We start from the raw sequence: 24,965 nt of genomic DNA on the forward strand, positions 1-24,965 counted from the left end.
GAGTTTGGCAGGGACTGGAGAGTGCAAATTGTGACCTGGCAGTGTGACAGCATGTGAGTGTGTATGACTGAGTGAAAGGTTTGAGAATACAAGTTGTGATGGGGAATTGGTGAGGTGTGTGATGTGTGATGGTGAGAGAGGTTTGTGGGTGTTTGGTGGATTGGAGAACATATAAGGGGAATATTTTCAGCATTGCAACTCATAATGATCAATACTGTTAATAATATTAAATAGGTATGCAAATTAAACAAATAAATACAGCCAAAATAAACACTGTTCTCCTAAGCCAGAGACATCTGGGACTCTTCCTACTTCATTGATACAAAAGGTACAAATAATGACACCTTGGCTCTCTTGGAGCCTTGCACACTCCCTGTTTCCTGCAATGTGCCAATCATGCACCCTCCAGCCAATAAAAAATGTTCTCTAAAAATGTTGCAATTAATAAAGGTATGTGCTGCAAAATTTGCCATTTCATGCCACAAAATTTGCCATTTCAGGCCGCAATATCCTGGATGGTCTGCCCAATGGCAATGTTACTGGGCATATCATCAAGAAGTAGACCATGTTTTCATTCATATTACCACACAACGGACACATAGTGTATACATTGTATGTCCCTTAACCTTAAACACCCAGCCTCCCTCCAACAACAAAGTTTTGTATCAATATTAATGAGGGCTATGGGGTGATAGGAGCTGCACAGCATGGGATCCTTATTAGCCTTTGTGAATAATACTACTTTTGCTTGATCCGTCGATTCTGTAATACCCCAAACTTTGCCAAATGAGTTAAATAAGGATGTTAATTTCGGGGCGAGTTTCGATTTATATTTTTTAGAAAATGCAGCTGGGAAGCCATCTGGTCTGGGAACCTTATTTAGGAGGAGTTTCCTCATAGATACCCTTTGTCTGCCTCAATATCCCTCTCTAGCAATTCTCTTTCTTCCTTTGATAGGGTCCTCACCCTGACAGAATCTAAGTATTGGTCTTGGGGCCCTTCCCACTGCAATTGGATGAATACAGGGACCCATAAAATTGTTCAAAGAGTTTCTGCATATCCCCATTCTCTGTCACTATATCCTCTGTGTTGGATTTGAGTTTGAATATCTTCTGTGTAGCTTCCTTTTTCCTGGGTTGCCTGGCCAGTAGTCAGTCTGCTCGATTAGCCTTTATATAATATAGCTGCCCAGTGTTAAGTAGACTCTTCTACGCCCATTTAGTCCTTAATAGTTACAGCTGACCCCCACGTTTCTCTATACTGTTTCAAAGTGGCCCTATTCGGTTGACACCCCATTTTCCACATTATCTCTTTTAATTGGGTTTCCAATTCTGGCTCCAAGGCCTTTCTCTGTGAGTCCCTAGGGTATCAGTAGAAATTACTGAAAAAAAAGTTCGACCTATTCAAAAAGGTCATAAATGCATGACACCAATAGTTCGAGTACCAAAAGTTCGAACCTTTTGATGGCCTGCATTTAAAAAATAAAAAAAACACTGCAGGCAAGGCGGGGGTGTCTCCTGCCTCCCCCTCCCGCCGCAGCATCCCACTCACCATACTATCCAGTGTGGTGAGTGGGTGTTGCGGGGGACACCCCTGCAGCACACCCAGAAAACAAAAAAAACAGGGGCTGCGGGGGTATCGCCCGCAACACCCCGCTCACTATACCACAAAGTATAGTATACAAAGAATAGTGAGCGGGGTTGCAGATGCCCGCAAAATAAGAAAAGAAAAGGACCCTGTGGCGCCGGTTCCCATTCACAAAAGTGAAAGGGAACTGGTGCAAGGTAAGTAGAGTGTGCGTGGGGGTGTGTTGGGGGTGTGGGTGGGGGTGTGTTGTGGGTGTGGGTGGGGATGTGGGTTTTCTAGTGTTTTTAATAATATGTTCGCATGGGAAATGTACTAACATTTTGTGTTCGTGCATTGCCCATGCAAACCTTTCAGTCGCGGTAAAAGAAGCCGCGGTCGGATCACACAGATCCATCCCTAGTGGCCTTCAATAATATCAATTCTCCCCTTATTACCGCTTTAAACGTATCCCTCCATTTCCCAAGGTAGGTAGCTGACACACGATTTCTTGAGAACTACCCCTTAATTGTGTCCTAACTGATTGTGCTAACACCACATCTTTAATTGTATCATTCGGGAATGACTATTGCCATAACGGATTACGAAAGGGGTGGATATTCACTGAGGCCAACAGTGGGGCATGATCAGATAGAGCGATGGAGCCCATTTCACCTCCTTTATTATCACCACCAAGTGTACCGAGACCCAAAAATAATCTGTGTGCGAAAGCGACCGATGCACATGAGAATAATAGGTGTATCCTACCTTATTACCCCTAAAAGCAGGCCATGCATCCGGTAATTCCCAAAATTTAAAGCGCACTTTAAGTCCTTTTGATGGTGCCCTTTGCCCCCGTGAGAAAGTCCCACTGCAATCTTCCCCCGGATCCCATGCAACATTGAAGTCCCCAGATAAGATAACACTCCCCGCTGCTATCTTTTCCAATTTTGCCATAACCAACCACAAAAATCCATCCTGTCGCGAGTTTGGGGCATAAACGGTAGCTATTATATAGCTTTGTCTGCCATATCTGATTTAAAAACAAAGATACCTGCTTGTCCTCCTGCGTACCCAAGAATGTAAGATTTGGGATATATTTCTTTTTAACTTTCTTTATTGTAAAATCACATAACATACCATCGACATACATATGTTATACCACACAGTGCATAAGCGATTATCACGCCTCAGTGAGTCATTGATACAGAGGTGCTGTCCAGTGTCCTTACAATGAGACATAGTAATTGGTGGGTAGAGCAAAATCAGGTAAACATAGCAAGTGGTTGCACAGCTGTCGCCAGGTCACTCATCTGATTCAGAGTTTAGGGACAGTAGCTAGGCAGTGAAGTGGCCCCAAATGTCTTTTGGTCTATTTTGCAGTCCACACATGCTCCCATATTCTTTATCAATGTCACTGTGCCAGGTTAAATCCGTGAGCCACATCTCCGGGGGGAATGAGTTGGTCCATTTCAATAAAATACATCGCCTTGCAATTATCATACATGTCGTGATCAATTTTCGATGCTGCTTAGGGAGGGTTGGGTTCCAGCCAAACATGCAGAATAGTATTTCACAAGGGATAACCTGTCCCAGAATTGCCGAGCATCACTCCACCACACCCTCCCAAAATGGTTGCAACTTAATGCATGCCCACATCATGTGGATGAAATCAGCCGAGTCGTTACCACAGGGCCAGCAGCATGCCGGCCTCGCGCTGTCAAAGCAGTTAATGTGGGATGGTGACGTGTGTGCGGTGTAGCGTTTTCAGTTGGATCATCTGTAACCTTGTGTTGAAGGCCCCCTTGTGCATGTTGTTGCACAGCATCGGCCACTGCTTGCCTGTAAAGGGTGTCCCGACATCCTCCTCCCCTTGTTGCCTACACTTTAGGGGTGCTAGTGGGGTGCCACTTTGGATAAGCATGTATAATGTAGAGACCCCACTTCTGCAGCCCAGTGAGTTCATAATATACTTCAGGAGCGGAATTGTAGGCGGACGTTCTGGGAATACGGGTGACCACTTCATGAAAGCCTCCCTCATTCTTAGATACTGTAGGCTGCGGTGAAGACCTCCTCCCATCTTTTTGGTGAATAACTCCAGGGTGACAAAGGAGTCATTTGGGTACATGTCTTCCTTCCGAAGAATCCCTGCACCCCCCCACTCCCTAACAATAGTTGCATCACAGGTGGGGGATATTGCCTCCACATTCCACAGTTGGATGCCCGGGCCAAAGGGGACATCCACCCTCAGTCTCCTCAGGGGCCTATTCCATGCATGAATTGTGCATGCCACTGGGCCAACATTGCATTTATCCGCCACCCTAAGAGGTACTAGGGTCCCTTGGAGAGAGTAAGGGCATACCGAGCATTTTTCTATGCGGACGTGGGGCGAGGTCTGTGCCCCCGGCATCCATGTCGAGGCAAAGTACAGCGGTGAGACGAGGAAATATAGTTCTACGTCTGGGGCTCTGACCCCCCCACCCCTGTCCCAGGTTAGGGTCAGTGTGTCCCAACTGATGGGGGGACTTTGGGAGTGCCAAGCTAGCCTGATCAGTAAATTCTTAACGTCCTTAAAGAATCCCACCCGGCCATACAGGGAGGTTCTGGAAAATATACAGCAGCTTAGGGATAATTACCATTTTAGCAATTGCTACCCTTCCCAACTCTGAAAGTGGGATCCTACACCATCTCTCCACTCTTACTCTTAGAGCCTGGAGGTATTGGAGATGGTTATCCTCCAGGAGTGTGCAAGCATCTCTACTGACCCTCACTCCCAGATATGTGACCGCTCGTGGCTCCCAGCTGAACCCCTCAGTGTCTGGTGGGCTGTCTGTTTTCCCCATTCAAAGGGAACAGAGTAAACTTCCCTTTATTCAACTTTAGGCCCGAAAATTCCCTGTATCTCATCACCTCCTGTGAAACCAGGGCCAGGTTGGTCACCGGGTCCTTGAGGTATAGGATCGCGTCGATGGCATATAGCGGCACTAGTTCCCGAACCCCCCCATGGCTAAGCCCCGGGTCCCATGATATTTCTGTAGTCGTGCCACTAGCACCTCTATTGCAGCAGGGAAAATCAGGGGCGAAAGTGGGCAGCCTTACCTGGTCCCCCGGCCCAACGTGAAGGGCTTAGATCGCATGCCGCCCACCCCAATACACACATTTGACCCTGCATACAATAGCTGTACAGCTGATAGGAAGTAAGGGGGAGTTCCCATCTGACGCAGCACCTCAAACAAGTAGTCCCACTCCACAGAATCAAATGGTTTCTCCATATCTAACAGCACTGCTACCGCCTGTATATCGGGGACAATCTGCGCCAGTATCGCAAATAGTCGATGCAGGTTAGATGAAGTTGATCTGCCGGGTATGAAACCTGATTGGTCTACGTGGATTATGCGAGCTATATGAGGGAGGAGCCTGTCCACAAGAATCTTGGCAAAGATTTTTGTGTCCAAGTTCATTAATGATATTGGGCGGTACGAAGCTCAGTTCAAGGGGTCTTTATCTGGTTTTAAAATTAAGGTTATTACAGCCTCCCGCCTTGTCAGCGGGAGGCTCCCCTCTCTGAAAACCTCTTCCCACACCTTCAGCATGTGTTGGGTCACCTCCGGGCCCCATTCCTTATAGAAATCGGCCGTAATGCCATCTGTGCCAGGCCCTTTAGAAGAAGGCAGGGTTCGAATCGCACTGATGATCTCATCAGTGGTGATGGGGTAATCCAAAGCAAGGGCTGCCTCCTCATCCAGCGCTGGGAGAGAGGCTTCCCGGATATAGTCTTTCAAAGCCGCTCCGAGGGGCTGTCTCTTGGAGGAGTATAAATTTGCATAGTATTGTCAAAGTATCTGCAATTTTGGCCTGTCTCACCATGACCTCCCCCTCTGGAGTCCTTACTGCCGGTATGTGTGTGTTGCCTCTCTCATGGCGGACCATCATCACCAGGAATTTGCCTGATCTACCCTTCTCTCCATACCTATGCACCATAGCTGGGCGAGCCAAGAACTTAAGCTCCCTCTCAGCCAAGTTACATCATTTATCCAACTCTCCCCGCAGGTCAGCCACAGGCCCTAGCCCTTTACCCTCATCTACCTGTCTTTCAAATTCCTTAATTTTCACCTCAGTGTCAGCAAGTTGTCTTCAGATTGTTTTTAGTACGCCCAGTTCTAGGGACAGGCACCCACCCCGTAGTACCGCCATAAAAGCCTCCCAGATCATGCTCATCAATTGCACGGAGCCCAAATTAACACTGAAGTATGAATTAATCAGCTTGTGGAATTCACTCCTGAATACCAGATCTGCTAATGCTGCAGACTTGAATCTCCATAAAGATAGTTGCACTCTTTCCTCCTCTGGGCTCACCGACCAGAGGAGTGGTGAGTGATTTGATAGTGTTCTGGGGAGAAGAATGCACTCGGTCCTCCGGTGAAGCAGCGAGGGAGCGGCCAGAATATAGCCAGACTTGAGGAGGTTCCATGTACTGATGAATGGAACGAGTACTCTCTAACGTCTGGATGTAGTACCCTCCAGACGTTACCCAATTTTAGTTCCAGCATGCCCCCCAGTATCACCTCTGCTGCCCTGGAGTGTGGGCGCCCCCCCCCTTCTGAACTATCTTTTATCGGATCAAGCACAGTGTTGTAGTCTCCTGCCCAGACCTGGCAAGTGTGAAGGAACCCATGGTTTTTGTTCACCAGTGACTCGAAGAAACTTGGGTCGTCCATATTGGGCCCATATACATTAATGAACATTATTAGCATGGAAACCAAGGGAACCAGACACAATAACAAATCTGCCATTTGGGTCTACAATCACAGTGGACACTCTGAAGCCCAGTGACTTATGTATCAATGTCATGACTCCAGCAGAGTATGTGGAGAGTATGAGGTATAGGGCCGGCATGTACCCCAGGATCTAGCAACCCCCTCATTCGCACTTCCCCTTAGGTACGTCTCCTGTAGGAGGATCACCTAGGCTCCATGACGTTCGCTGAATCGGACCACCTTGCAGGTCATGTGCGGGTAATTCAGGCCCTGCACGTTCCAGCTAAGTATCTTGACTGTCACTGCATCTGTGTGCTATGTGCAAGTGTTGCTGTCGCCGCCCCCCGTCGGTGCAAGCGACTTCGTCACTGGCATCCATGATCATGCGATGTGAATCATTTTCCAACTCAACCTTCAACATGTCCCTCTCCCCCCACCTGCCTCCCTCCCCCCACAACACCAAACTTTCCCATTACCGCCTGCCCCTTCCCACACTGCTGACCCACAACTCGCAGTGGCACACCCCCATTCCTGTTTCCCTTAAACCATTGGTTCTCCATGGGGCGCCTCCCGGGGGCACCAGGCACCGCAACCCAAGTGACTGCTTGACTCCCGACCCTCGAAGGGGTGATCGCAAGAGCATTTCTCAAGATGCGCTACAGGACTGATTCATTACATTGCTATTCATATTACAATTTCAACTTCCATCGGGAGATTATATCGATCCCAGTTCTTAGACCTAGTAGAGTCATGGGCCCTCTCAGCCCTTTGTACCCTTGACTCAGCTTTTCCATCCCCACCTCTTACTTGACTCTGCTTCATGGTCATGAGACAGGGCGGTTCTTCGGGAGAGCGACTCACTGAATTTGTGCACAGCTCCTGGGACCCGCAGTTTAGAGGGGTACAGCATTGCATACTGCATTCCACGGTCCCGCAAGGTTCTTTTTGCTGCTAGGAAGGAGAGGCAGGCTTTTTGGACTGATGGTGTGAAGTCCAGATAGAAGAAGACCCTGGAGTTATCATACATTATGTCTCCCAGTTCCCTGCCTCTGCGCAGTACTGTGTCTCGATCTCTATAATTGAGCAGACTTGCAATTATTGGGCAGGGATTCTGACCCGGTCTGGGAGCAATCTGCGATACCCGATGTGCCCTTTCCACCAGGAACTGAGTTGATAGTGGGGGTCTTGCCGGACCTCCTTTATGAAAGTCTCCATAAAGTTTCCATGTTTCATTGGGGGATCGATTCCGGCACTCCCACCACCCGAATGTTATTCCTTCGGGATCTCACCTCTAAGTCCTTGTTCTTTTCCTTCATCAATTTGACATCCCTCTGCAGTTCCTGGATAGCTTGTGCCGTCTCTCTGCTGGTATCTCCGTTTCGAAGATTCTCCCACTTTCTTTTTCGATGCGCTCTTGCATCCTGTCCACTTTATACACTAGCCCGTCGAGCTTGCTGTTGACTGAGGTAAAGCCGGTTCTCATTTCCGCTAGTACCTAGCTTATTTCGGATTGCTGGAGGTCGCCGCTGGAGCAAGCGAGGGACTCCTCTACACCTCGGGCCGCTTCTCTGGTAGCTTCATCCCGGAGCCCCAGCATCTTCTCACTGCCAGTGTTTAGACCTCTTTTCTGAGAAAAGGTCAGTCGAGACAGTTTTTTGTTACCTTTCGCCACACGGCTTGCTGTTATTCCGGCTGACATGTACCAGCACTCCTTTATTGTACTCCCATTAGTCCGGGCACCGCAATGCCGTCAGGTGGCATCACATGGAGGGTTCTCCTGGTGGCCTCGGTCTACGTGTCACCACCAGCCCTGTGTCGGGGCCCGGTAATGGAGGCTCAGTGTTGGCAAGGTATGTGCTTCCCGCACGCCTCAATGCCTCTTTGGTGACTAGCACTCCGTGACCGTCTTTGGAGATTGTCCCCAGGGCCTGTTCCAGGTCAGATGATGGCTGCTATGTTGGCCCTATTAGCTGCCCCTCCCGGGGATATAGGATTAACTCTCTGTCACCACTATTCACCCTATATTAGTGTTCATTGTTGTTGACAAAGTCCTCTGCTTGCATGCCCCCAGGGTTTTTCTCCGTGCTGTAAGTGTGGCGGGGGTCGCAGTCCCTTTACAACCCCTCCTTGCAGTATCTCCAGTTATCAGGGTGGGCTAGGGTTCCCAGAGGTGTGGGGGGGCGAGCCGCACACACCCCAAGCCACCATCCCCCGCAGAGGGTTGCTGCAGGGCCCAGTAATAAGCAGTTCAGCCGCATCTGCCAGCGGCCTCCGGTACTTGTCCCAGTGCTTTCTGTACCTCTGAGCCCTCACCTCACTGCTCTCAGGCCGTCTCCTCTGGCGCCCCCCCCTGCGGACTGAGGGCTTGCACTGGAACGCTGTTGTAGGGCTGATGGAGCTGCCCTCCCGTCTCCACCGTGCATGGGCTCTGGTTGCCACTTTCTGTAGTGGGATCGTACCCGAGTTTGAGGGCCCACCAGCTCCGTTGTGCCCTGCTGACCGCGGTGAGGTTTGGTGCGGGCAGCGGCACACAGTCTGTCATGCCTGCTGGAATGTGATGCCGGCTCTGGGGACGCAGGCTCTTGCTGTTATCTCGCGGGGTTCCGCTGCTGTCCCGGGTCATGGGGTTTGGGGCCACACCTCACCCCGTGCCCTCTCCCCGCCCGCTCTGCTTGGGCTGGCTGCACTCCACTGTCTCCTGCAATGCCTTGGTCCACCAGCACTCACAGGAGGCAGACTGCATGGGGCCACTGCTCCGTCCGCGTCACCTGCACCAGGGCTCTCCCCCGGTACGAGGGGATGACACCAGGCCAGGCCGCGCTGACGAGGGGCGGTGCAATCTCTCAGCGGTCCCCCGCTGGGTCACCCCAGGATTCCCCTCCATGGCGACCCGTAGGTTTCGCAGGGTCCAGGTCTCCAGACTCCCGCTGCCAGCCGCGTCACTCCTCTGAGGCTGCAACAGAGGCCCGGTTTACAGACGGGCTAGGCCTTCTGTGATGATGTGATTTCCCCCGCCTCCCGGGCTCTTCCGGGGACCAAACTCGGCTCGGGCTCTGCCTCCACCCTCAGCTGGGTCTTGTTTGAGTTTGTAGCTGATACATACCCTACGGGAATATGTGAGACCTCCCCGATCCTACGGCCTTTCATGGAGCTCAGAAAGTTGCAGCCATCTTGGATTCAGGCTTTCTAGCGGCCCGAAGATTTGGGATATTTTTAAAGGCAATCATTACGCCCCTGTTTTATCCCTTCCATTGGCCTGTACAATATGTGGGTATGTGCGTGATAAAATTCTATGTTTGCCACTCTTGCAAATGGGTGTTTCTTGTAAGGTAAGAATATCCGGTTTCTCTTTTTTCAGAAAGTGTTCATGCCTTTTTATGAGGGAATTTAGCCCCCGAATATTATATGTTAAAACCTTGAATGTCTCTGTTTTATGAAATCTGCTCTATCACTCTTCGGGCGGATCCTTTTGGTGTTTCCCCTATGTATCCAACTAACAACGTAAGTTGTGTCCACATTGTAACACACCTTTAACTGCCCCTTCTCCAAGGCTATCAGATCCCTGCTTGCATGATCTCATCCAGTTCCCCCTAACCCATACTCATCCAAACGAAGAATGTGCATTCCTTCTTCACAACTAGTAATCCCACGCTGTTTCCCTTTCCAAGTAAATAATAGCCCCAACGGGAAAGTCTATTTGTATCAAATGTTTTCCTTCATCAGAACTTTCACCACAGGGACCCTCATTCTTTATTTTATTAAGGTTGTTTGGGCTAAGTCTTGATAAAGCTCAACCTCAGCACCATTTAACCTCAGGGAGCTGGATGGCACGCTGTCTTCAGAATTTCTTCTTTTTGTCCATATGAGATTAGGGCCACCAACACATCCCGCAGTCAAGCCCCCAGTTCTTTGCACTGAGTGCCCACTCGGTGTGTCCTGTCGAGGGGGGCCCCCTCCGGAGGGACCTCTATCACCAGATCCGCACAAATATTTTGCACTATTGCTTTAAGATCCTTGTCTAACACATCCTTTAGCATATTTTTAAGGCAGATATTTGAGCGCTGTGATCTGTTTTCAAGTTCATCACATTGAAGATCTAGATTTTGAGAGAGTTTTGACAGATGTTCCAATAACTCATCATTTTCTTTTTAATCTTCTGCAAGGTCCTGAAGTGCCTTCTCGTTGGTGTTCACCTTTTCCTCTAGTTTTGCTATGGGGCCTTAATTTCTTGCATCAACTGTTTCATTTGCGCTCTTAGACTAGATAATTGCTTCTGGAACATGTCTGTAATTTTCATTTGGAAGTCTTTCAAACATTGCACAAGGTCTTCTTTATTTACTGCCATGGGGGGCGACAGTGGGTTCTTGTGTTCCAGTTCCTCGTCTGGTGGCTGAGGTGGTTTCTCTGCTTTGGATTAATCCTGTCGCCAGCACCTGCTTAGTGCACATCCCATCCACTCTCACGTTGCTCTTTTAGACATGCTGGGGTCTCCTTCCCTCTTCTCTTCGGCTTGAATGACTCCCAATGCCACACCCTTGTTCACTCACAATTCACGACTTTTATCCATGGTTCCTGATGTGCCGTTCTTCCTTATTAATTATTACTTAAGTCTTACCTGGGGACTTCTATCTTCAGTTAGAACACCTCTTCACTTTCACTATTGCTATATATGTAAGAGGTGATCAGTGTTTATTATGCTTTGTTTTGAATAAGCTCTTAAATGTGCCTCAGTGCTTATATACTGGCCCTCATTACGACCCAGGCGGAATCCGCGGTGCTAAATGCACCGCGGAGCATGGCGGAAAGCCGCCGATAGCGCCATGGGGGTTGGCGGATTTACCACCCCATGCCGACCTTGGCGGAGCGGTAAATCCCCAATCCCCATTTTACCCTTCCCCATTCCCATTCTTGCCCCATAGGGTATAATGGGAGTGGGGAAGGAGTTAATTACGCCGCCGTAAAGTACGGCGGCGTAATTAACAACGAGGTCCCTTAGCGCCATGGTTTTCTCCGCCCGGTAAAACCAGGCGGAGAAAACCTCCATGGCGCTAAGGGAACTCGTAGTACGGCGGACGGGTCCGCCGCGATTAGCGCTGGCGGAAACCCACTCCGCCAGGGTCCTAATGAGGGCCACTGTGTCTAATGCTTGACTTCAAATACCTTCTTGGAGCCCCTTCTCTATGTTGATAACCAGACCCAACATGGAGGCCCAGAAAAAGTCCTGCAGGCAAACGTCTCATCAGGGCAAAATAAACCATGCCCCCCATGCCAGCTCGAGTCTATGCATCTGCATTCCCCCAAAATTCACTTCTCACTGCACTGCCTCCTTACTGGGGCAGAGGGCTGTCAGCACTGATAAGGCCTTGATCTCTGATGGAAAGCCCACCCCACCCACCTGCCAATTCCGCTGGTTCTCATGCGTGCTTCCCTGTCATCCACAGGGGACTGCTGCCTCCTTCTTATTGCCTCCTCACCCGGGTCAATTCCACCTGGCTCTCTGACCGAGGACTGACAGCCTGCCCCGGGACCTATTGAGCGTAGACCAATGCAGTGCAACACACTCCTGCCGTCTGCTTTTGGTCTACCTCAGAGCCACCTCAGGCCACACCCACTCCGTCCCCACGAAGCCCAAGTTGTCTACTGTGCACTATGTTCCAAGTATCCAGACAGCCTCCCTGACAGCCGGATCCCACTCCAGTAGTTGGCTGGCAATATCAAACAGCGGACTTCCGGATAGGGAGGGGTTCCAACACAGTCTTTATTGTGATTTCATCGGACGTCCTTCCTCAGCCCACCGCCATCTTGGAATCTCAGCAACATTTAATTTAATACACAAACATGAAAGCTTAAAAATGGAAAAATACTTTGACTTTATAAAGAGAAACCATTTACTTTTCATTACACCTAATGATTGTTCATGTCAAAACTGTTCCTGTACCACTAAATGTATAATTAAAATGTTAAACATTGCCAGACAACCTCGTTAATTGTTTAAATATAACAAAATAAAAACACATTTAGTTTACTAACATGTTTTGTCTATTTACTTTATTCACTATTAAGCTAACTTTTTTATTTCATCATTACAACTCCAAAACCTATATTGTTATCACCACTATGTTCTACCAGCCTACTGGAACACAAGAGGGGGGACATTGTGATTTGGGATAAAGACTCTTTATCCCAAATCACTCTTTAAGACTTTTATCTTAAATCACTCTTTAAGACTTTTGGCCCTTGGTTTTGCCTCGGCCCATAACTTGGAGGCGTGCCATTCTCCCACTATATTTGGCTCCTGCCATTCTCCATAAGGCTTTTATCATAGTTCTTAAAAGTGGACATAATCTGGCGTGAAGCTCTCTAGAAATATCTGCTAGGTATTATATCCACATTTCCATAGCATGACATTTTTTGGGATAATTTAATTGGGAGACATCTAATTTGGGGGATATTTCCATCCACTCAAATCAGGCGAGCAGAGTATTTGCTTAATACATTTATTTTTATGAACCTGCTACTCCCAATTTAACAATATTGTTTTCCTACATCCCTTCCCCCCTTTTGGGACAAGAAACACAAAGGGTTGCACAGAAGGTCTATACCTTAGAAATGGTTGAATCATTTTAGATAAAAACAAAATTCCATCTGCATTGAAGAATGTTCAGTACACTGGTCACATCACTTTTCTATGTTACATTTACATGAATGTGAACTTTTGAAACATATACATCACCATATGTACATTTGATTTATCCTGAGTGCACATACTCCATGCGTTGAATAGTGTGTAAAGGCTCAGGATAACATTGTAATTTTATGCTAAACCAAATTAAATCAGGACATCCAACCTACTCAAAAATCTCTCTACTTCTTACTTATTGAAAATAAACATCTCCCACCACTAAGTGAACATATCAACATTTCAAACAGCATTCTAGAAACCTCGATTGAAACAATCTACTTAATGTGAATCACTTACAAAATGAAAGTGTAATTTTGCTAAATTTCCTTCAGTAGTGTTTCTATTGCATTCGTATGTAAAAGTGTATATTTCTCATTTTTAATGTGCAACATAAAGGAGGGAAAATGGGTAGAAGTCAATAACACCTTCCCTTTTGTCTTGAGTGGTTCAGCACTTATAAGAGGTTTCTGCTTGATGGTGTAACCAAGGAATAACTTCAATTACATAATTTGTCTAGGTATGTACACAGTGAACTATCCTTTTGACTCCCAGAATACTTCTTCTGTGCTTGAGCATTGCACAGACAAGGAGGCAGGGGATCCCCCAGTATACACACCATAGTATCTATTCTATCAAATATATAATTCCAGAAGCACACACACTTCTGAAATATTCCCTAACTTCTTAGGATGCACTGTCAATTTATATACGCCACCCCTCAGTACTTCTCAAATGACAGGGGCTGTGGTTTAATCTATTCCCCTATAGAGTATCACTCCCCTCAGAATTATTTGCCCTTTATATTATACTTGCATATAAATTTCATTTGGCTGTCGCACAGGCAGCTGGGCCTGCTACTAAGGACTGGTTCAATTCTCCTCCTATGGGGATCGGTGGGCATCAGTCAGCAAGATGGGATTAGTTTCCATCCACATTCAGTCTGCTTCCCTTCTTTCCGTATTCAGGCCCGTCTGATGTCTTCCCCAATGAAGAAGGCATGGACGTTACCTCCAGGTAGGCCTCTCTTACATAGTGCAGCTAGTAATCCAAAAATGGGTCCAAAAGGAAAGCAATCTATTCCATTCTACCTTCTGTTATCAATCCTTCTTTCTCTCGTCCTGTCAGTCAGACACTGAGTGAGTCCATAGAATCTTTGGGTTTGGACTTTTATAGAGCAAAATCCACTCCCTTCGGGGTGTATAAAACTTCTCAAATCTTATTGGTCAATGTGTGTGATCGGACAGTAGGCCAAACGTTACATCACACTAAACCATCCTCTCCCTGCTCATTGAGCAAATTAATGAAGAGGGCAATCTAGGGGAGTAACTTCTACACCCAATTTCCCACCCATGTGATGTCATGTCATGTCATCTTGGGTGATTCTTCAATAACAATTGTAGTTTTCTACAACAGCATGTTCCTTACATGTGGTCATGTTACTAATCAATTAATCTGTATCCTCTCACTTAGATGAATCAAATAATGTGATTTTCATCTCAGCACAACATGTGATGGATATGTTACAAAGTTTGGCTTTTTACACACTGATACTTTTACCCATAAATACCATTGCAAGCTCAGAATAAAGGGCAGAAATACTAGAATATACAAATCACAGGCACATGCCGTTTCTGCACCAAACTGTCCACATTCACCTAATATACATAACAAAACAAACATTTTAAAAAAAAATTAACATTCACCTTTTCACCCTGAAATTCTTTCGGTCAGAGGTTACAAGCGAACATGTAATTCCATATGTAATTTTCAAAAGGCATTTTTATTTTATATATAATGGGATTGGTTCACAATCTGAAATTGCATACCATCCACTGATTGAGAACAGAACATTTGCTGTCATATAATGTTAGTTCCTTTGCAACTGCGAGCTGGGCCATTTCTGAATCCTGAGAATGCTGTTCATTATGGTGCAAGTTCTTTGAAGTTAGGCTACTGGAAAGGGCCATTTATGACCTAGTCACTCTCCCTTGGGTGATTCCAGCATATGCCTGTCCATGTGCCAGACATCAAGTCTTTAAAGATATGAATTTTTCCCTTCCAGAAGGTTTTGGCTGAACAATAGATCAGATTTCCTAGAAGAGGGACTGCTGCATAGAGCCAATTTGCTGTGTATTTAAGGGTCTTTAGCCTAAGTTCAGAAACCAATGGAAGTTGTAAATGGGGAGCATTTGTTTTGCCTGCAAGCCCTGTTTCCAAAACAAAAGATCCAATCGCAGGACAAGGCCACGGTGTTGAGTGATACCAGACTAGCACGCTCCGCTACGTCCACGCTTCCATGCCTATAAGAACCAAGGTACGGACCCTCTGCGGCAAAGCCCTCCCAGGACAAGGGGGTAGCGGCGCAGGCAGTGAGACAACCTCACCCTCCTGTCTGCATCGGCCAGGTACGAAGGTGCGGGGAGAGTTAGCTTGCTACACTCCACACATCCCCCCGGACCTGGTGCCCGTTCTCACTCTTGTGTTTTCCTCTGTGTCCTGTCCTCGCACCACTCCCCAACCCCCTGCCTACTTGTGCCCCCTTGCAACTTAGGCCGTGTGTGCTCCCACGCAACTCTAGGCTGCGTGCGCCCCCTCTTACTTTAGGTTGCGTTCACTCCCTTACTTAGGCCGCGTGTGCTCCTTCTTACTTAGGCCACATGCACCCCCCCATGCATTTCTCAGGACACGTCAGGGCCAGTGCAAGGAATTTTGCCACCCTAGGCAAACTGTCAGATTGGCGCCCTCCCCCACCCCCCACTCCAGGTCCGAACCAATTTCAACAAACCGTCCTAATTTTGTTACCAATTGGGGCAAACCCATTACCTCCACCTATCACATTCCTCATATCTTCTGCTGTGGATGGATCCAATTACACTTTCCTCACTCTCAAGACCACTCACAGTGTTAGGTTTCAGAAATCAAATTAAAGCCTCTGTGTTTCATAAATACAGGCTTATTAAACAAGTCAATGATACTATAGCAACAACAAATGTAATACTGAGGCAGGTGGATCTAATCCTTTCTGTAAATTATATATAGGCAATACAAACAGTAGGAAAACGATGTTGGTAATGCATACTACGCCTGTAAGCACATAAGCAGCACTACCTGGTACAAAATACTAAACATGTCCCAATACTTACTACATAACATGATATTTATAAATTCAACAATACTTTGCAATATGTTTCTTATTTTTAAAACACCTAAAAAAGTGAAAAAACAGTGAGCGACTCTCCAAAACTATCCAAAATCCCAAGAAACAGAGCAGCAGAAGTAGTGGGCCACCTGTTGACAAACCATGAAACATTTAATACATTATGGCTTTGGTGACCCAGACATATAAAACACACATGTGTCTAGGAATGCATGTGACTTTGTAACAGATATTTGTTAAAACAAGTGAAAATGCACATTAAACATTCACTTTCCGAGCTTTAATTTTTGTGGAAACAAGGGTCTTGATATCAATGTGTTTAGCAATGTCATGCTCTATTGACAAGGTTGCTAGGCCAACAAGTCTTTCTTGCATCATAGAAGATCGGATATAAGTTTTTATCAACTTTATCTTTGAAAAGCTTCTTTCACCACTTGCCACTGAAATAGGCAGGTTAAGAGAATCTGGATTTGCCACCCCTTGCACTGGGGGCTGTATCTGTACCAATACAGCCCCCCTACCACTTTTTCTTCTGCACTTATCAGAAATACCCTATCTGACTAATCTAGCACTTGCCACTTGCAGGCTGCACTACCACTGCTTATTAGTTAATCTTGTCTCTCTGTTCAGCACTTCCCACTTCTCCCCCTACCTCTCTGCACTTTCCCCCTTCGCTCTCCCCTGCACTTGCGCATTCTCAATGTCACTGGGCCTAGAAAGATCGTTGTTTTTGTTCTCCCTTGTTCCCCTCCATTTGTCTGGTTGCCCTCTGAAACACTTGTGTATGAACGCGATATAAATAAAATGTGTTATAAATAAATTATAATTTCATTTCATTTTGCTTCTTGCCACTGCCACAGCGGTATAAACATAACGATTTAGAGTGGACTAGATTGCAGGGCAACAGGGGGCTATTATTTATCACTGCTGTTTGGTTTGGCACATTGGATACAGCACCCTTGTGTGTGTGAGTGGAGAGGAGAGGTTGTTTATATGGGGAGTGGAATCACCTTCTTTTACAATGAGGGCACGGCCGCTATGGTTCATGTCACCTCCTTTGGCTGGGCAGGGAAGCTGGGCAATGTGGGGATGCCAGCGCACATTTGGGGTCTCTATGCACATATTGCGGGTTGGGTTGCACATAATGTGAGTTCTCCTGCTAGGTGCACATTCTAGCAACTAGGGAGGCAGCGGGATTGCGTGCACATTGTGGTGCCCTGGTGTGGCACTCGTCATCTAGAAAGCTTCCCTTGTGTGCACGTGTGTGTGTTTGGAATGAACACATGGGCTCTCGTGCTAGGCGCCATGTCGGAAGGAAGGGGCCCGGCTTGTCTGTGGCAGGTCTAGGGACTTTTTCTGGAGGTGCTGCTGGAATAAGGTGGCAATCTGCATTCAAATTAAAAAAGCGCCTTTATATCTGGACAGGTCTGTTATAGGTCTCTCTCATTTATGCTGGCTTTGCCGACATGGTGGCATTGCCCGGGCATACTTGTGTTTGTGGTGCAGTTTTCGGGGGAGCGGATTTGAAGACGGGCATTCTTATTTTCAGATAAATTAAGCACATTTCCGTAACATAACCTAAAGGTTACTTACATTGGACACATCCGCACATTTGTAGTCCTCTAAGGAGGAGACCCTCGAGGTTGGCAGTAGTGCCAAGATACTTTGGTGTATGTCTGTACTTTTTTTGGCATCATTTTTCGGTTTGTGCATTTTTTGTTTGTGTGTCTATGGCCCTTCCAACCAGGGGGCATTTCCCCTTCAAGGCTCTGTGCCGCATCGACGGATCATGGCACTGCCAATGTGCTTTAAAAATAATGCCTGCTTCCCGCTTCGCACACCGGCTATACGCAGTGCAACGCAGCTGGCACTGCCACCGTACTCGTTTTATGTTGGGTTGTAATGGTTTTCTCTTCTAACCCACCTGCGTATCCTGCAGGGAACCTGCAGGCTGGCACTGCTGAGTGTGAATAGAATGCACAGCCGAAACATTATGTTTCATGCCCCTACTCTGCCTCAAAAGGCCATCAAAATCCCCCAGAGTGTACAAATAAGACATAAAGGGCCTCATTACGACACAGGCGGAAAACCATGGTGCTAATAGCACCATGGTCCATGCCGGTAACTTACCGACTCCGCCATGGAGAAAGGGGGAATTACCACCCCATTACAAGGTTGGCGGGCCGGTAATTCCCCCTTCCTCCATGGCCCTTCCCCATTCCCATTTTTGCCCCATAGGGCTCAATGCGAATGGGGAAGGCGCTAAGTACTGTACCGCAAATTGCGGTACCGTACTTAGCACCAGGGTCCCTTTGCGGGTCCCTACTTTAACGGCTGGTGTAGACCAGCCGTTAAGGTCGGGTCCCGCAAAGGGACCTCGTAATCAGGCGCTAATGGGTTAAAGGCGTCGCAGCCTTTTACAGCGCCGTTAACCCATTAGCGCCAGGGTCGTAATGAGGCCCAAAGAGCTTACACAATGGCCTCACCCCTCACTTTTACACCCTTGGACTTTGAAAATGGCCGCCATGGACGGCCTGTTATGTGTCCCATAGAAAGAAGCCTTCCCCGTTCCATGCGTTACACCTCAAGCCAGTTCTGGTTTTCCCACTGCATGCTGGTACTTGTATGTTCATACTTGCAATGGGAAAAACGGAACTCCAAGTCCGAGCATGCAAATCAGGCCTGGCTCGAGGTGTTACACACATGGAAACATTGCAGCTGATGTCCAGTTACGCTCTGCAGCTATCTATGCCACGAAACACAAATACAAGCCTAAGGATGCAGACTGTAGTGTCCTATGTCTGTGTATCCATCGGTCACAGATCGGGCCTAGGAGATATCTGTAACACACTTATTACAATGAGGAGGACCAGACAAAATGGCGACGATAAGGGAGGAGGGCACAGGGTGCACAAAGATGAGGCCACAATGGCAAAGATGAGGCCACAATGGCAGGCAGCGCTTCCAACACACGTTCGCTATTTGGCGATTCATGGTTTTAGTGGGTGTCTTCAATATAGTGTGTGCGGTTTCTCTCGAATCTCTCCCAACATTCCTGAACCAAGCACGGAGGCAGCTGGCACTGCTATCCTGTGTGGGGAATGGCACTGCTATTTTGCCTCTGTTGTCTGCGGGCTCGGGTCTGGCAAAGCTATTTTCCACATGCCCGTGATATTTCCCTGTCAACCCGTGCCTCTGGCATGCGGAGTACAACGTGCCTGTCTGGCTAGTGGCACCGGATGTTGGCTCGCAGGGCATTATGAATAGAGGTCGTGCCTTTTCAATGGGGCCTGCAAATGGCGCTCAAACGGGCATGTGAGTGCGTGTTTGTATGTTTGGTGTGAAAGAAATGTGAAGGGGTCAGGTGTTTAGAAAGATGCCCCTTCCTACCCTGGCTGGACTTCACATGAGGGATGCGTGTCTCTGCCTGGTGCCCACGTGTGGGTGTGGTGTAGGCGAGATAGACCGTCGGGCGTTGGTCTAGTCATGGGTGGCTGCCATGAGGGATGTGTGCCTCTGCCCGGCCCTAATAAATATCTATAGCAGAATTCAACGCACCTTCACAATCTGAACAAAGTGGGAGCTCACTCAGCTCAGCAGACTTGGAAAGTCCGCCCGCTCTGGCCACAGGCCACGGTCTTAAGGTCCCACACTCTTTGACTCTTGCCCCCTTGGTGATGGGGGAATGGGAAAGCCAGGCACGATGATCTGTTTGTGTGTTGTCTGCCCGCCGCCACCTGCAGCTACTGCCACAAAGAAGAAGTTACCTGTCTCAGGCAGGCTGCAGACTCACTGTCACTGACTCAGTCAGTCCAGGGGCAGTGGCATGTGCGGTGCTCCAGCGTTCGTGTTGCCAATGCGCAGGTGCTAACAATGATGCCAGTGCTTGAGCGAGTGCGCTCCCATGCCCATGCATGACCATTTAATGACCCCAATAATTTCACTGGGCCTGGGGCTGCAGCCTCACCTCAGATAGTGTGAACAGGGCGAACAGCAGGGCCGGTGCTATGTGACAGGCAGTGTTAGCGTTTTGCCACTCTAACATTTGCGAATATAGGCAAACGGCTAACCTCGCCTAGTGATAGCACCTGCTCTGGGCCATGTGTGCTCTCATTCTACTCAGCTGCATGCACTCCTCTCCTTCCCTCTGCCGCTGCACTCCCCACATCTTTTGTGTGCTGTTCTTGATGTTTTTATTTCTTCAGGGTTGTTTGTTTACATTGTACTGCCTGCATTCCTGCTGTGTTCATCCTTTACTTCTAGGTTCCTTTGGTGATTGTTCGGTTCCTTGTTGTTTTCATTTCTCCAGGGCTGTTTGCTTTACTTCTAGGTTCCTTTGGTGATTGTCCTGTTATTTGTCATTTTTGTTTCCCCAGGGTTGTTTGCTTACATTGTACTGCCTGCATTCATGTGTGTTCATCCCTTACTTCTAGGTTCTTTTGGTGACTGACTTTGTCTATGCATTGCATCTGATTTTCTGGCCATGTTCTGTCCTCTGTGTGCCCCCCTCCTTCCGTGTGTCCTCCCTAGTGTTTACCTCCTGCCTGCCTGCTTCCCGGCGCTAGTGCCCCCTCCCTGCTTGGGCTCCCCCTCCCCCTCTCTTGTCCCCCTCTTCCTCTCTGCACCCTCTATGTTGCTCTCTGTCTCACCGATCTTATCTAACTGCTTTTCTATCGACTATCCTATCCCTCTCACTAAGTCTGGCAGGAAGAAACTCAAGAGGGATATCCTAGTCTCCAACCCCGGCCTCCCTATCATTGATACCTACACCAGTGCTTCCTCCAGACAGACCCTTACCGACATCCTCTTTCTTGTTCCCTCTCCAGGTGTATGGACCCCCCATATGGTCTCTGTTCCCTCTCCCTTTTCTTCTTCACCCATTAAAGGTGGCACCCAGTGGGAGGCCCTCCTGGCTCCTTCCACTCCTCCAAGATCATCATCAATGTTTACCTAAATGGCACCGTCTTGGTCCAAGGCCCTCAGTCCAACCTCCTCCTTTTTGATTGACGCCTCCCGTGCCTTATCAACTTCCTTTCCTCTCCTGCTGTTCCTTCTATCCCCTCTCTGGCTTCTCTGCTGCCTCCTTCCTCTGCCACCTCTACGGCTGCCTCTGCTTCTTCTCGGCCACCCTGTTGATTCCCCCTCTGCCATCCCTCTGACACCCACTTCCTCCTTCCTGGCTACCTTGCCTGCTCCTCCTTCCTCCTCTGCCCATCCTCGGACATCTGCAACACTTCCGCAGGGCATTCCACTGACCTGTACCCCTCCACGGAAGTCCTTCAAAGGGGGAAACCTGCTCCACATTGCTACTCTTAACTCTAGCTCAGCTGTCAAACACTCCTCTGACATCTGCTGTCTCCTGGAAGAACTTGATTTGGATCTACACGGTCTGACTGAAACTTGGTTCACAGCCAGCTCTGTCACAAGCTTTGACACTCTCCTTACTGATGGCTACAAGATCCTCTCCGAACCCAGAACCAACCGTCCCGGTGGGGGTGTAGCCTTGATCTTCCCGGAGTGGATCCCTGCTTCTATCATTCCTATGCCAGACTACTCCTCTTTTGAATGCCTGGTCTGCATGCTCTCTATCTCTCCTGGCCTTTCTCTCACAGTGGCCACTATCTACAGGCCACCTGGCCAGGTCTCCCCCTTCCTTTATGAATAGGCGGGACTCTCCTCCTCTGTCCTCATCTCTACCTCTCAGCTTCTCCTCCTCAGAGACCTTAACATCCACCTGGATGTTACCTGCCCTTCTTCAGTACTCTTTTGCAACCTCTGTGACTCTCTCTCTCTCTCTCTCTCTCTCTCTCTCTCTATTCTTCCCTCTGGCCCGACTTACTCTGCAGGGCACACCCTGGATGTTCTCATCTCCTCAGACCTCCCCCTCTCCAACTCACTCACCACTCCTCTCTCCTGGAGTGATCACTTTACTTTCTCCTTTCCACCCCTCTCTACCCCTCAGGCCAAGCCAACTCCAGCACTATCACCTACCTTCTTGATCATCCGACCGATGAAGCATGTGTCAGCTAATGCTTTCACCACTACCTTCTCTCCTCCTTCTGCACCTTTGGCTGACTCACACCCTGACACAGCCCTATCTTTCCATCTCTAACACTCTTGATGTACTTGCCTCTGTCATTAGGATCCGCTTTGAAGCCCAAGTTCAAGTGCAACTCTTGGTATGACTCTAACCTTGTCACCCTCAAAGGCAAGGGCAGGGTGGCTGAGAGGAAGTGGAGGGCATCAGGTGCACCCTCTGACAAACTGGCCTGCCGCCTGCTCCAAAGGCAATACAGACTCTCTGTCCTCACAAAGAAGAGAGCCCACATCCAAGCCTGCCTCTCTGCAGCATCTAACAACTCGGCCAAACTCATCAAAATCTGATCTGCTTAGAGCAGGCCAATCCTGCTGCTGTCTCTACCTCTCCTGTTCCTTCCCAGGCCCTCTGTATGGCCTTGGCTTCTCACTCCATCACTAAAACTCAGGACATCCTGTCCACTCTCTCTTCCTCTTCCTCCTTCTCCTCCTCCTTCTCCAGCCATGGCCCGCCTGTGGGCGTCTCTCCTCCTCTCTTCTCTTCCGTTCCCTTGTTCACCCCTGATAATGTTTGTAGACAAGTCTGATCTATAAAAGTCTCATCAAAACAGGTTCTCCCCTATTCATCGAGAACCATCAAGGACCACAGCGACACTCTTGCTTCAGCCTTGGCCGATTTCTGCAGTCACTGCTTTGCCACTGGAACCTTCCCTTCCCCCTTAAGCATTCCCTAATGCACCCCCTGCTAAAGATGCCCTCTGCTGATCCTTCCTCTCCGTCAGCCCTTGCTGGGCAAACTCTTGGAAAAGCTGTCCATCTCCCAGTTTATTCTGCATACTGAATCTGTTGGTTGTCTCCACGACTTGCTTCAGAGCTGCCAGAAGCACAGAAACTGCTCTCCTGAACACCTGTGAGGATCTGCTCTCAAACCTTGATTCTAACCTTCTTTCGATACTCATTCTCCTTGATCTTTCTTCTGCCTTTGCTTTGGTCAACCATGCTATCCTGCTCAATCATCTCCGTGATAACCTAGGTATCACTGGTCAGGCCCTGGCCTGGCTGGCATCCTTTCTCACTAACCGACCCTCGAAGGTCCAACTGTGGTCTTTCCTCTCTTCTATCTCTCTCTCCACTTGTGGTGTTCCCCAGGGGTCCAACCCCTCTCCCTAGCTTTTCAACCAATACCTGGCACCTCTTGCCCACTGCATAGCTTCTTTCTGCTCCAACTTTCAGTGTTATGGGGATGCCACCCAGCTTTCCTTCAGGATCCCCTCAGCTGCCTCTTCTCTTTCTCTCATTCCAGACTGTCTAACCGCAATTCAGGAATGGCGTGCCGCCAATGATCTCTGCCATAATGCCAGTAAGACTGAGATGCTCCTCATCGGAACACCAGCTCCCTCATTTCCTCTGTCTCACTGGCTGACCACTCTGGGCCCTCTTCCTGCTCCTACCTGTGAGGATAGGAACCTTGGGATCATCTTCGACTCCACCCTCTCCTTCTCTCCTCACATCTACGACATCTCTAAGAAGTCAAACTATCAGCTGCACCTCCTCAGAGGTATTCTTCCTTTCCTCACTTTCCCCCAGAAGATTACTGTTTCAAAAGCTCTGGTCATTTCTAGGCTGGACTATTGCAACAGCCTCTTTCTAAACCTTCCTGCCTCTACTCTCCAACCTCTTCAACTTATCCAGAACAGGACTGCAAGACTTGTACTTGAATTCAATCCCAGAGTTCATATCTTTCCAGCTCTGAAATCTCTTCATTTGTTCCCAGTAGCGGCAAGGATCCAGACCCTCTGCATCACCCATAAGGCTTTCTGCGGCCTGGCACCGCAATACCTCCAACTATCTCTTCCTAAACTTCTCCCCTCTCGAACTCTCCGCTCATCTACTTCCAACTCTCTAAGGGTCAGTCGCTTTTCCGAGGAGAGAGTTGGGGGCAGATCACTATCTTCGGCTGGGCCTCCCTCTAAAACAGTCTCCCTGCCTCTCTCAAACCTGAGCAGAACCACCTCTGGTTCCGGAAGCAACTCAAGACCTTCCTCTTTACTTACGCTTTCTCTCTTCCTCTCCCCTGCTGATGTCCCGACTGCTTCACGCACTGGTAACCTGGCTACTCTCTGAACTTGGGCCCAGGCTCCTGCATGTTCAGTGGCACTTCACACTGCCTACCGGCTCCCCTATAGCAATTGCGGTCTGTATCTGCAAACCTAAAGTCCCTTCTCTCTGCACTTATGAGCCACCCATTGATGGCACTTCTTGAGTTACCTGCACTGTGCCAAACCCTGGCTGCACTTTGGAGTTACCTGCACATCTCCTTCCACCGCCACCGCCCCCCTTGGCACCTCTCCCTTTCCACGTCCTTGCAAGATTGTTGATTGGTCCTCCCTATGTTTCCGCCTCCTTGTCTTGTCGTACCTAGATACACTTGTATACAGGTGCGTTATTAATGCCATATCATATCATATGACATCAATAAAAGTCATAAACATTTATGGTCAGCTTCAAAAGCCAGTGATCACACTTTTCTCATGGGAAAGCATCCCAATATCCTGTTGCTTGTTGGGGGTGGTTGGCAGTTTTACCTTCCAGGCCAAAATGCTTTTATTCACCAATACAGCCTTTAAAAGTCATTTTATTTTCCATGTTGCAAGTGCTACCTAAAACAGAACAACAATATAACATTTTCTTTGGAATCAAACTCATGCACAAGACTTATATTTTTGATATTTCTGTATGTTTCTTTATATAAGACGCTTCTCAGAAGATA

General features: G+C 48.2%; 1 protein-coding gene across 3 annotated transcripts in view; it reads left to right on the plus strand.

Annotated features, from left to right (window-relative positions):
* The window catches only part of LOC138567624 (syntaxin-binding protein 4-like), an 839,836-nt gene that overhangs the window by 484,143 nt on the left and 330,728 nt on the right, over nt 1-24,965 (plus strand). The window lies entirely within an intron of this gene.

The sequence above is a fragment of the Ambystoma mexicanum genome, chromosome 2p, assembly GCF_040938575.1.
Source record: "Ambystoma mexicanum isolate Mex_15411 chromosome 2p, UKY_AmexF1_1, whole genome shotgun sequence".
Taxonomy (NCBI): domain Eukaryota; kingdom Metazoa; phylum Chordata; class Amphibia; order Caudata; family Ambystomatidae; genus Ambystoma; species Ambystoma mexicanum.